We start from the raw sequence: 10,562 nt of genomic DNA on the forward strand, positions 1-10,562 counted from the left end.
GACCTTTTTTTCTTTCTTCTTTCTTTCTATTTTTTTTAATAATATAATACCATTGCACAAGACTAAGGCTTTACCTAGAAAAGAACAACACGACGAAGACAAAACTACAACTCAAACAGACACGTAAGTAAATAAATGAAATACAATCAGAAAACAAGTAAATAAACCAAAGATAAGTATATATAAGGGGTGTTAAACTGATAGCTTTATCACTTGAACTGATTCAGAGTAAAACGTGAGGTAACTGAACATAAAATATCATAGTGTTGCCCTCTTTTCCTTGTCAGATGATGAGTCAGAAAAATGAGTCAGCAAGACGTCACGTCTCCTCAGGCCTCTGTTGAGCTGTGCCCACTCAGAGATGGTCCTCATTCTGATCTGTGTGATAGGACACAATGAAAAACGACTATTCTGAGTCATTTCTATAATCTACATAACGTCTATACTGAGCTATACTGAGCTATAATATCACTTCAAAATGTGTATTACCTACCAATTTAATAAGACACTGATACCAGACTCAAAATAGTAGATAGATAGTCGTACCAGTAATTTATTTAATAGATAGATGGATGGATGGATAGATAGATAGATAGATAGATAGATAGATAGATATCTGTCTGTCTGTCTATCGATCTATCAGTGTGTCTCTGTCCTTTATTTTTGTAATTATTGTTACTATAAAATTGTTTTGAGCTGTCAATTATTCATAAAGGCGCCATGCCCTGAAATATTCCAAAACACACACAAAAACAGCAAATAAATAAATAAATAAATGAATAAAAACCTGTTTTAATGTTGTGTTTAATTCCTGATTGTACAGTGTATCCATGTGATATGACCATTGGCCTGATGTGACAGGCGCTGTCCACTTAAATGTAAACGGAAATGTTCATCTGATGTGTTTTCGGGAATAATTGTCTCTCGGCACGACATCTGGACGCTGCGTCAAAGGGAGGTAGTTTACGGTAAAACGGCGCCATTTCCATGTGATCTCACCGATGTTTGTAAACATGCGTCAGCCACATGTGATTCTGGTGATGAGGAAAGACTCTTCAGCCGCTCCACCAACCACTGACCGGGGGAGTGTCCGGGGCGGAGTTACCGTGTTGCGCTATGGAAAATCGTTTGGAGGATACACGGTGTCAAACGTAACGCACCGAGATCGCTAACGGCGACAGTGACGCTGAAACAGAAGCCGAGTGGAGTGTTTGCTGAGCGGGGAGCGGCTCTGACTGGCGCCGGTCGGGACATCGACAAGAGTCTCTCGCCACTGGGGAAATGAGGAAAACATGCTTGCGATAAACACGTAAGTCATTTGTGTTGTAATAGAACGAGAGCACAACGCTGCGTATGTTACGTAGAGAATACCACTATGTTATTCATAACCACTCGAGTGCTCGCTAAGAATTAAAGCCGAGAGGCGCAAGTGTTAAGTCTATTAAAGAAAATAAAAAGTCCGGAGTTTACCGTAGCACAGAGAGCAAAGGGCTGACGAGGAAAATGTTGTAAACACTTTCTGGTAATCACGAGTGTTTCATCATCGACATGACAACAGGTAAATTAAAACTGCGTCAGCGGGAAGGAGCGACACGCAAACCACATGAAATCCACTGGGAATTTCCGCTGCGATGGTGGAGCAGGCTGCGTAGTTGTGCTCGGTGTTAAAGTGGAGTTATGGCCGCGTCTTGTGTTAAAATGTGGAAGTAAACAAAGCGTGGAATCGGCAGGGATGGCGTGTGAAGCCAGAGCTCGGAATAGGATGCTGCGCAAGAGATGGGTAGTGCGTAATCTTTGTTGTGGGAGAGGACGATGTTACGCAGTTTTTATTAGCACGGTCATTTAACACTTCGTAGCCTCGTGGACTGTTTGCTTATGTTTTTAATAATCACAGATCGTTTCGATTAAAGAAAAGAAAAAAGAAATCAGAGCACTTTTCAAACATAGTGAGCACTGGACACTGGAACTATTGTTGTGTTGTTTGTGTAAATACGCAGGCAAAAAAAAAAAAACTTGAAGTGAGAAACACAATGGTGACGCAGCTTGTTTTGTGTTCCATGTGTCAAACAACATTTTTGCTGCGTCACAGAGATCCCACCGAGTTCTTTAATAACAACCTGGATTCTCAGTGCGCACTTGATACGATGAAAACACATCGTATCCAAACATAGGGGGTGCTGTGGGGCAGCATAGTTCTTGATGTCATCAGTTGTTGGATGTTGACAATCAGATCTGTCTCTCCATGAAAACAGCTGTTTTCAGCTGCCTATTGCTTTGTTTTGTTTGTATTGATGGCATGGACAAACATATTGTTATTATTCCACATAAGTTAATCTCACAAAGCTGTGGGTTCTCAGTCACCGAGTTGTTGTGTTGCATTCCTCTGAGATGTTGTTGTCATTTAGCAGATCTGTTTCCCTTTGCTGGAGCTCGTAATGCACACCAGCCGGAGCCCAGCAGGACACTGACATGTCTGATGTGTTGTCACTGTTGCTGTTGACACAGGCCGCGGGCTTCTTGTACACTGCTTTCCTAATGACCCTGGTGAAAAAGGGTGTGGTGCCGCCTACTGCTTACCTGCCAGAAGGCCAGGAGATGACGTACTTACCCGCCTCGGTGAGCCTCTGAGGTGAAAATGAGACACACACAGAGGGAGCAAACTACTTCACGACAAGTGGATTTGCACGGTCAATGGGTGAATCAGCAGCAGACCTCATGAGCTGTTGCTAAACTGTTGGCAAGGAAATGGAAAGAGAGACAGAGTGAGCCAGCGTGAGGAGGGGAGGGAAAGGAAGGGGAGCTTTAGAGCTTTAATTATGTGTACTGAATAGAAACTTGACTCCTGAGGGAATGTCAGTAGTAGTTTTGAAACAAACAGGTAAAGGTCAGAGGATGGAGTACAACAGAACCTCCCTTCTTCTTCTTCTTCTTCTTTTTTTAACATTATCTTGAAAATATGAGTCCAATAATGTACTTTATTTCAGATGCTGCCAAAGTTCCGCACACTGTGATTATCACGTCCTCTGCAGTCGTACTGTTTACCATGTCTTCTGAGGCTGACCATTAGAACAAGTGACCCACTTTCCCAGACAAGGGAACTTGACCTCAATAGTTATTTTGCTATTCTTTTGGGGAGCTGCGCTGCCTCTCAAGTCAAACAAACAGAGGAGCCTTGCACAAGAGGCCTACATGCGAAACTTTAAACCTAGTTTTATTTGGTTGTAGGTTTTTGGAGAAATTTTTCAATTATTTTGTTAAGCCTAATCTAGATCACTTTTAAAAGTCAACAGAGAGTCAGGGCTCAGCATCACCTGTAGCCCACATAACCCCCTGAGAGAAAATGGAAAGTGACCCACTGCCTTTTAAAATAGATCCCTCCTTCTCACAGATCATAGAAAAGGAGGGAGGTGGCACAGAGCCGAGAGATGACAGCGCTAAAATTAAACTCAAAGCGCGGCTGGTCTTGCTTGATGATGATGTATTATTAGACAAGTGTGAGGCGGCATTCATTTGCAGGTATCATTAGCAGCGAGACACCCAGCGTGCTCCAAACGGGGGGAAAAAAATAACTGTTGCCTTGCTTTCTGAATCACAACGGGAACATCTCCTTACTGCCATTATTACTGGCCTTTAATTATTCTTGTAAGGTAAGGACAGTACACACTGCAAGAGCAGGGTGAAATAGTGACACAGCTTATTTGTGCCTCAGTGATTTGACCAACTTTTACTAGTTAGTCAATGGGGAATGCCAGTCAGGTTTCCTCTCTCTCCCTGGGAACCTGATTAGCTTTCACGGAGACACTCTGTGAATTAGCCCTAACCCTATTTCCAACCTATATACAGTATGAAGTCATTTAAATAAATGCAGCCAAATAATGTTAAAAAAAACCTGTAGTTTTCCTTTATCAAACAAAAGTTTAGAGGTTTAACATACATGACTTCAAGTTCGCCCCTCCCACTCTTGCTAAATTAGAGCCTCTAATCTGTAAAAGGATTAACCACCAACCCTGTTTACACATGCACATGTGTGTACAGCTCCACCTCCCGCTGTACTACAAACACACAATGTCACAAACCTATAGGAATTCAGTCTTCACAACTCTTACGTGTCTCTCCCTGTGACACAGTTTGGCTCCTAACAGCCCGTCCTGCCTCGTACACAGTGGGATTCGTCGCTATATAATTAATTTTGGAGAACCGCGATGATGTTGCTGTGCGAACCGAAGAACAGCAAACACAGTTCGACAGAGCAGCTGCGACTGAAACCCACAGCGACGAACTTCAGTTTTGCTTTGGTTTCAGAATGAGCCGATGCTCCTTTAACTAGCGGGAGATGGTCAGGTGACTCGGCAAGGGGGGGGAAAAAAAGCTGCTCAGATGCAGAGAGCAGTCGCTGCAAACACACAATAGACGGAGAAAATCGCTTGTAGTAAAAAGCATAACAGCAGGAGAGAGATAGCTACAGAGTTCACAAATAACACTGTTACACGGGAGGAGTCGGAACAGCAAGAACAAGGAGAAGACAGATGAAAGCAGTGTTGCAGTCTTCAGACTCCATTGTCAAACCTGACACTGTGTTTTTGCAGGAAGTGCTTTTAGAAATTGAGGATATTTAACTTTTTTTCTGGGTCAAAGTACATGTCCATAAAACAGTGACAACATTGTGTGCGTGTGTGTGCGTGTGTGTGTGTGCTCACCTGCTCTTTTGTTCTAGAAGCCAAGACGCTACACTGCCAGTGAAGAGGATTAGGGAGAAACGTCAGGGGAATTTGTCCCTGAAAGACACATGAAGATTTGGGATTATTTGCCATGTCACCTTCTCCCATCCATGGGACAACAGTGAGGCGTTGATGAGACAGGATTACGCCACAACTACAAATATTTCACATGAATCATTTCATCAATCAAAGATTATAACAAAAAGGAAATTGGGACAGAGAATGTCTTTGTATCCCATATGTTACCATAATGTACTGCATGCCTCACAGGGATGGATCCTTACCTACTTCAGCTCTATTGGTACGGGGACAAGACTGAGTTTATCGCTGTTGTGAATTAAAAAGTCTATGAGGAGTTGCGGGGATCTGTTTTTCCACAGCATGATTCATTGACAGTTTTTTGTGTTGGGGCTCAGTTCTGGTGCCAGACGGCTGTCGTGCCCTTACATATACAGAGATCCTGGTTATCTGATGCACTTGCTGGAGCTGCTGTATCATTCTTGTATGTGCTGACTGTGACTCAGTGGTTCTTCTTGTCGTTTGAGCTTGGTGCCAACAATGAGCTCTGGATCTTTGACTGTCGCTCTGTCTTTAGGAAGAAATAATGATGGTCATTTGAAATCCTGTTATCCAATTATTTTATCAGTACCACTGTAGAAGTACTGAGGCAAAGTATTTGCAGATGTTTACACAGACAAAGATGTTTTGTTAGCTTTTCCTGTTAAATGGCCTAAAGAGGAACAGATACCTGCATCAAAAGCGGTGACACCTTTGGTATATATGTTTGTCATGATGTCTGACTGTCATGTGGGAGCCATCTTTTTAAAATATGAATTGAAATACTGTATGTTTTGCAGACGATGGCCCAATAACCACAGTCTGTTTGTCAATGTGACTTGTATGAAATATGTATAAAACGTAATTAAATGTACCGAATAAAAAAAACTGGATAGAATGGATAAAAATGATGTACTGCATTGAGAATGTTGGTTTACGCCATTTGTATGGCAGAGTCAAGGCAATGATAAAACATGTTCAAAACTACGATATTAATGTTTGTTTGTGTTTCTTTTAATTTCAGATGGAAAAGTGGCTTTTCAGTGTTGACACACCAAGGCCTCCTCCCCAGGGAACTGGTTTCAGATGGTGTCTTGAGTATAAAATCCCATCTAGCACCATTTGAAATCGGTGTTCTTGAGCAGGAACAGACTTCAGGAATGCTCACCGCGTGCAGTAGGTTTTGGATGTCCTGGCGGCGATGTTTCCATCCTTGATTTTTGACTTTTTATACATTCAGCCAGTTGCAGAGATGAAGGAATGTTAAAAAAATACAAGATACTCCCTAATGACCACTGGTGCTCTCGACCAGGCCAGTTCTTCTTCCAGCCAGAGTTCCACTGATCACAAAAGTCATCTGAGAAACCTGATCCCCCCCCCCCTCACCAAGGCTGACCGTTTTCTTCTGGTGTTTAGAGTTTCCATCATGTCTAGCACCATTTGAAATCGGTTACAATGTGGAGGGAATCTCAGCAAAGGTTTCATCTTTCAGCGGTTGCATCATGAACTTCCTTAAAGTACCAGAAGATGGCAGCATTGAGCTGCTATCCTTGCAATTACTTTGAAGCAGTGACTGATGACCCTGACCTGACAGAAGTAAAAATAAAAATCTGGGCCAAAACTTTATGCAATAGAGTTCTTCTTTAACCACGTCGTCGCCAAAACGGTTATCTTGTTTTTCTCAATGAACAGATGGCAATGAAAGACATTATTTGGCTAAATGCTTCAGTAATTCAGAAGTTGATGTGTATCTATTATAGTGCTGGATATACACAAGTTACTCCTTGGTGTTAATTATTAAGCCGACAGTTTAGTCTATTTGATCTTTTTTTGTTGTAAGTACCAAGGTTTTGGTTTGAGATGAAACAAAACGTTCAGAGCTGAGTTGATAAGAAATCTCTTGTTAGATCCCAGAGTTCCCAAATAAAACCACAGCATGCAATATTTCAGTTCATGCCTGTCCAATATTCTAAGTCTAATTACATGGAGTCAGATTGCAAAGTAACAGGAAATGTAATCCTTCAACTTCAAGCTTGCAATTGCCCATAATGCAACCTGCCACATGTCATATTCGGCATTAATACAGTTGTCTCTTTCAATGTATTATGTATGAATAATGAACCCACGCTGTCATGGCAAATGAGGAAAAAAGAATCTTGGCTCGTCTATAATAACATAAAAATATTCATTGTCTCACCTAGGACAGATATCATTATGCAACACTCAGTTAAGTTTTAAACAGTTTTTCCTCTGATTGATCATGTCATCAACCTATCTGACCAGCTTTGAGATTCAAGATTTTTCAGATAATGATGTGTTCTTCTGCTCTTTTGTAACAAATAAATGTTCTATTATGAATCCCTTGCTTTGTTCCTTGTGTTTATTGAGACAAACTGTAAATACTTAGTACAGTGTGTATGTAAATGAGTTGTAGTCACTCATATCAAGTCCCAATTTCAGGTATTTTGACCCTTCGTTGACCCGGCTGCTGTGTGAGCCTGTGAATCACAGATACACTAACACTCTCAGTGTTAAACCCACCGGAAACAGAAAACTCTCATTGATATTTCAAAAGCTCCTATGACATTTCCGTAAACCCAATAATGACTGCTACCTGCTGACCGTCTCACACAAGTGATCTGTGTTGTCATGTTCAAAAAAAGCTGAAAACAAAAACAGTAGCAGCTTGAATATCTGGCCTCGGGAGGGGTAGATGCCTTTGCCATCAACACATTTAGTTTTTTATCTCTGATGTCTGAACGGGTAAAAATATATTCATAGGCTGTTGCTATATAAACAACACAACACTCCTTCAGTGTTCTACGTAGAGGCAACAGTGAATCATAGGGAGAGTCTCCGTGCAACGTGACGTAATCATCAGCATCATCAACTTTCTGTTTGCACACAGCCCTGCTTTGACTTGCCAGGCCTGCTCCTCCGTGACATGGCAAGTGTGACTATTGTGTTTGGATGCGCTAAGAAACATTCAGAAAATCCCTGTAGCCACAGCTAATGTGTGTGTGTGGGACTGACAGTTAAAATTACACATAGGTCATATCAGACATGCGGCCTGGAAATAAAGAGTAAATGTTTTTTGTTTTTTTTTACCATAGATCAGTAGATGTTTACTTTAAAGCGATACTTTGATTTTCTATGCAATAAGTAGCATCTTTGTTCTTTACAATAAATAATTGTAGGTCCTATAATGTAGGCCTATGTTTATGGGGGGGGCAGGCCTACGGTTGAAGGTGAAATAAAGTCCTGCCATGTTGGGGATAGAGACAGAAAATAAAGTTAAATCCTTATTCTACTAAACATCAAACTTCAAACTTCAACATCAGGACCATACTCTACATTTCTTTGTGCTGTGGCTAATAACCACATGTTTCTTTGCCAAGTTGAGTTGGTCCGCTTTAATGTTCAGTGTGCAGGATTTGTGGCATCTGGCAGTGAGGTTGCATTGGTAAACCATCTGAATACCCCTTGCTTCTCTTCAAAGTGTGCCAGAGTACATGTGGAGGCCTTCAGGTAAATGTAAAACCCTCTCCAGAGCATGTTTGGGATTTATACTTACTGTTCAAAACATGATAGTATAACGTGGTGAACTTTGAAAGAGAAACCGCTGGTTCATTCAAAGGTAACAAAAGCACAGTAATCATTTCAGGTGATGTTTACTGTAATTCAAACTCACGTATGGATATCCTGCTCCCCTATAGCCAACGGATCCCTTTAAATACTGCAAACTGAATCTGAAAGTAAAACAAATCCATATTGTTGAAGGTGCTTACATTATGTGAAGCTCAGTTAAAAGGCATGTAAACACAAAGTGTTGGTACAGTATCCATGCTAAACATCTGTTTCTGGTCTATTGCCGAGGCCTCAGTGGGAACCGTTTATGTCATGTTTGTCTTAAGCCTAAAGATCTTCATCCGCCCTGTTCATGAGAACAACATTAAAGCGGTGATTCCAGACTATTGCCAGGGCAATTGGGGGGTTTTCTCCCTTTTTTCTTTTTTCTTTTCCACAGCCAAGTCTGTTGTGCCAAAACCACATTAACCACTCCAACCACAGTGGTTTGGTGCATGACTCATGTCCTTTGTTTTTGTCATGTAGCCAGGTTGAATCTACTCGGCCACAGACATGCGAATTTGTCTGTGTGTGTGTGTTTGCGTGGTGTAATTGCCTCTGTTTTTAAACTTGTGAGAAGAAGTGCATCACATCCTCCGTGGTGAGCTTCTGTGTGACCTGATAGTGTGACTGGAACATGATGAAGTGGACAGGCCTGTGCAGGCCTGATGAGCAGACCGCTTCCTCTCTGTGCACTGACACTATTTAAAGATCCGTCATGGGATCACGACCTGGAGAAGTTAATGTGACGAGAGCCATCTTAAAGTCCAGCTGTGACGCGTTTCATTCAGTCCGTCACTTCCTGAAAGAGTGTGATTGATTATTATTATCATTATTATCAGACTCATAACTCTCCATAAGTATCTATGAATGTGTATTTACTGTCAATAAATGTTTTGAAATGCACTAACTTCATATTTATTTTATTATTATTACATTTAGAATGAGATGCCATTATTGTTTACAAATGTTGGCACTGGATCTGATTATGTCCTTCTTTCCTATTGTACTATACACTTAAACGCATGTTTTGGTGGATCTTTTTAACTATTTATACACTGCTATTATACACTGGAGTAAAAGCATTATACAATATTTTAAATAAGTCATTTACCTTAGCTCATTTAGTTTAGCACTCAAAAAAATGGGTTATAAAGTATAAAGTGAATTCCAGCTGAACCTATGGAAAAAGTCAAAAACTTCTTGGGCTTGTGGAAGCTTTTTTTGCCCCATGAAAGCTGATATTTAGGAGACTCAAGTTGTTCAAGGCTTAATTCAGACAGCGATGATATGCTATGTGCCAGGGTGGGTGTGGTACTAATGCACTGGAAAAACTGGATTTTGATTTAAGAGGAGCAGAGCGGAAAACTATGAAGCAGGGAGGACACACCGTGTTTCTCACTGTCACTCCGGTTTACAAGGTTTGTTGAAGCCAGAACCGATAAAATGTGCTTTTATGACACAAACTGTCATATTGATTAGGTTATACCTTGTTTTTTTTGGATCTGGTTGCAAACCTGCATCACTTGGTTTGAGGCTGAGCAAACTGAGCCACTGTGTTGACTTGAAGTTGGAGAAAAATAGCCACATTATATGAGTTTCATTTCATTCACTGCACACATTCTAGTGTATTGTTCACATGGTTTTATTTAGGGATGAGGCAGCTGGTGATAGCCCACATTTCCGGCCCGACAGGATGAGTTCTGCGGACTTTGTTTTTCTTTTTCCTCTAACCCTGTGAAGTTCACTTTTGAAGTTTGAAGTGAAATTCCTTGACAATCACACAATGGATTGCCATGGAATTTTATTTTTGAAAATATTACCCTCAGGATGAAATGTTTTAAGCGAAATGGCTTGAGAGTATAACTTATTTACATCAATCTTAACAAGCTCAGCTCATGACGCATTTTCAGGAATGATATTGGGAATTTTTCTCTTTCCTTTAAAAAACAAAAACAATAAAAACCACCTCTGACTTTTGTATGCCGTGTATATTTTGGTAAGGAACACAATTGGCATTTATTTTGCATAACATTTAAAAAACAAACAAAAAACAGATACTTATACTACAAACAATACCACAAAAACAATTCCCATCCACTTAAGCTGTAACTTGTGTTTCGTTTAACATTTAGAACACGCTAAACTAAGATATGTTGA

This window comes from Solea solea, chromosome 6, assembly GCF_958295425.1.
Source record: "Solea solea chromosome 6, fSolSol10.1, whole genome shotgun sequence".
Taxonomy (NCBI): Eukaryota; Metazoa; Chordata; class Actinopteri; order Pleuronectiformes; family Soleidae; genus Solea; species Solea solea.